Consider the following 3,224-nt stretch of genomic DNA (forward strand, 5'->3'; position numbering starts at 1 on the left):
TTTTTTTTTTTTTTTTTTTTTTTTTTTTTTTTTTTTTTTTTTTTTTTTTTTTTTTTTTTTTTTTTTTTTTTTTTTTTTTTTTTTTTTTTTTTTTTTTTTTTTTTTTTTTTTTTTTTTTTTTTTTTTTTTTTTTTTTTTTTTTTTTTTTTTTTTTTTTTTTTTTTTTTTTTTTTTTTTTTTTTTTTTTTTTTTTTTTTTTTTTTTTTTTTTTTTTTTTTTTTTTTTTTTTTTTTTTTTTTTTTTTTTTTTTTTTTTTTTTTTTTTTTTTTTTTTTTTTTTTTTTTTTTTTTTTTTTTTTTTTTTTTTTTTTTTTTTTTTTTTTTTTTTTTTTTTTTTTTTTTTTTTTTTTTTTTTTTTTTTTTTTTTTTTTTTTTTTTTTTTTTTTTTTTTTTTTTTTTTTTTTTTTTTTTTTTTTTTTTTTTTTTTTTTTTTTTTTTTTTTTTTTTTTTTTTTTTTTTTTTTTTTTTTTTTTTTTTTTTTTTTTTTTTTTTTTTTTTTTTTTTTTTTTTTTTTTTTTTTTTTTTTTTTTTTTTTTTTTTTTTTTTTTTTTTTTTTTTTTTTTTTTTTTTTTTTTTTTTTTTTTTTTTTTTTTTTTTTTTTTTTTTTTTTTTTTTTTTTTTTTTTTTTTTTTTTTTTTTTTTTTTTTTTTTTTTTTTTTTTTTTTTTTTTTTTTTTTTTTTTTTTTTTTTTTTTTTTTTTTTTTTTTTTTTTTTTTTTTTTTTTTTTTTTTTTTTTTTTTTTTTTTTTTTTTTTTTTTTTTTTTTTTTTTTTTTTTTTTTTTTTTTTTTTTTTTTTTTTTTTTTTTTTTTTTTTTTTTTTTTTTTTTTTTTTTTTTTTTTTTTTTTTTTTTTTTTTTTTTTTTTTTTTTTTTTTTTTTTTTTTTTTTTTTTTTTTTTTTTTTTTTTTTTTTTTTTTTTTTTTTTTTTTTTTTTTTTTTTTTTTTTTTTTTTTTTTTTTTTTTTTTTTTTTTTTTTTTTTTTTTTTTTTTTTTTTTTTTTTTTTTTTTTTTTTTTTTTTTTTTTTTTTTTTTTTTTTTTTTTTTTTTTTTTTTTTTTTTTTTTTTTTTTTTTTTTTTTTTTTTTTTTTTTTTTTTTTTTTTTTTTTTTTTTTTTTTTTTTTTTTTTTTTTTTTTTTTTTTTTTTTTTTTTTTTTTTTTTTTTTTTTTTTTTTTTTTTTTTTTTTTTTTTTTTTTTTTTTTTTTTTTTTTTTTTTTTTTTTTTTTTTTTTTTTTTTTTTTTTTTTTTTTTTTTTTTTTTTTTTTTTTTTTTTTTTTTTTTTTTTTTTTTTTTTTTTTTTTTTTTTTTTTTTTTTTTTTTTTTTTTTTTTTTTTTTTTTTTTTTTTTTTTTTTTTTTTTTTTTTTTTTTTTTTTTTTTTTTTTTTTTTTTTTTTTTTTTTTTTTTTTTTTTTTTTTTTTTTTTTTTTTTTTTTTTTTTTTTTTTTTTTTTTTTTTTTTTTTTTTTTTTTTTTTTTTTTTTTTTTTTTTTTTTTTTTTTTTTTTTTTTTTTTTTTTTTTTTTTTTTTTTTTTTTTTTTTTTTTTTTTTTTTTTTTTTTTTTTTTTTTTTTTTTTTTTTTTTTTTTTTTTTTTTTTTTTTTTTTTTTTTTTTTTTTTTTTTTTTTTTTTTTTTTTTTTTTTTTTTTTTTTTTTTTTTTTTTTTTTTTTTTTTTTTTTTTTTTTTTTTTTTTTTTTTTTTTTTTTTTTTTTTTTTTTTTTTTTTTTTTTTTTTTTTTTTTTTTTTTTTTTTTTTTTTTTTTTTTTTTTTTTTTTTTTTTTTTTTTTTTTTTTTTTTTTTTTTTTTTTTTTTTTTTTTTTTTTTTTTTTTTTTTTTTTTTTTTTTTTTTTTTTTTTTTTTTTTTTTTTTTTTTTTTTTTTTTTTTTTTTTTTTTTTTTTTTTTTTTTTTTTTTTTTTTTTTTTTTTTTTTTTTTTTTTTTTTTTTTTTTTTTTTTTTTTTTTTTTTTTTTTTTTTTTTTTTTTTTTTTTTTTTTTTTTTTTTTTTTTTTTTTTTTTTTTTTTTTTTTTTTTTTTTTTTTTTTTTTTTTTTTTTTTTTTTTTTTTTTTTTTTTTTTTTTTTTTTTTTTTTTTTTTTTTTTTTTTTTTTTTTTTTTTTTTTTTTTTTTTTTTTTTTTTTTTTTTTTTTTTTTTTTTTTTTTTTTTTTTTTTTTTTTTTTTTTTTTTTTTTTTTTTTTTTTTTTTTTTTTTTTTTTTTTTTTTTTTTTTTTTTTTTTTTTTTTTTTTTTTTTTTTTTTTTTTTTTTTTTTTTTTTTTTTTTTTTTTTTTTTTTTTTTTTTTTTTTTTTTTTTTTTTTTTTTTTTTTTTTTTTTTTTTTTTTTTTTTTTTTTTTTTTTTTTTTTTTTTTTTTTTTTTTTTTTTTTTTTTTTTTTTTTTTTTTTTTTTTTTTTTTTTTTTTTTTTTTTTTTTTTTTTTTTTTTTTTTTTTTTTTTTTTTTTTTTTTTTTTTTTTTTTTTTTTTTTTTTTTTTTTTTTTTTTTTTTTTTTTTTTTTTTTTTTTTTTTTTTTTTTTTTTTTTTTTTTTTTTTTTTTTTTTTTTTTTTTTTTTTTTTTTTTTTTTTTTTTTTTTTTTTTTTTTTTTTTTTTTTTTTTTTTTTTTTTTTTTTTTTTTTTTTTTTTTTTTTTTTTTTTTTTTTTTTTTTTTTTTTTTTTTTTTTTTTTTTTTTTTTTTTTTTTTTTTTTTTTTTTTTTTTTTTTTTTTTTTTTTTTTTTTTTTTTTTTTTTTTTTTTTTTTTTTTTTTTTTTTTTTTTTTTTTTTTTTTTTTTTTTTTTTTTTTTTTTTTTTTTTTTTTTTTTTTTTTTTTTTTTTTTTTTTTTTTTTTTTTTTTTTTTTTTTTTTTTTTTTTTTTTTTTTTTTTTTTTTTTTTTTTTTTTTTTTTTTTTTTTTTTTTTTTTTTTTTTTTTTTTTTTTTTTTTTTTTTTTTTTTTTTTTTTTTTTTTTTTTTTTTTTTTTTTTTTTTTTTTTTTTTTTTTTTTTTTTTTTTTTTTTTTTTTTTTTTTTTTTTTTTTTTTTTTTTTTTTTTTTTTTTTTTTTTTTTTTTTTTTTTTTTTTTTTTTTTTTTTTTTTTTTTTTTTTTTTTTTTTTTTTTTTTTTTTTTTTTTTTTTTTTTTTTTTTTTTTTTTTTTTTTTTTTTTTTTTTTTTTTTTTTTTTTTTTTTTTTTTTTTTTTTTTTTTTTTTTTTTTTTTTTTTTTTTTTTTTTTTTTTTTTTTTTTT

The sequence above is a fragment of the Centruroides sculpturatus genome, unplaced genomic scaffold (assembly GCF_000671375.1).
Source record: "Centruroides sculpturatus isolate CEXI.00-Female unplaced genomic scaffold, Cexi_2.0 scaffold716, whole genome shotgun sequence".
NCBI classification, from domain to species: Eukaryota; Metazoa; Arthropoda; class Arachnida; order Scorpiones; family Buthidae; genus Centruroides; species Centruroides sculpturatus.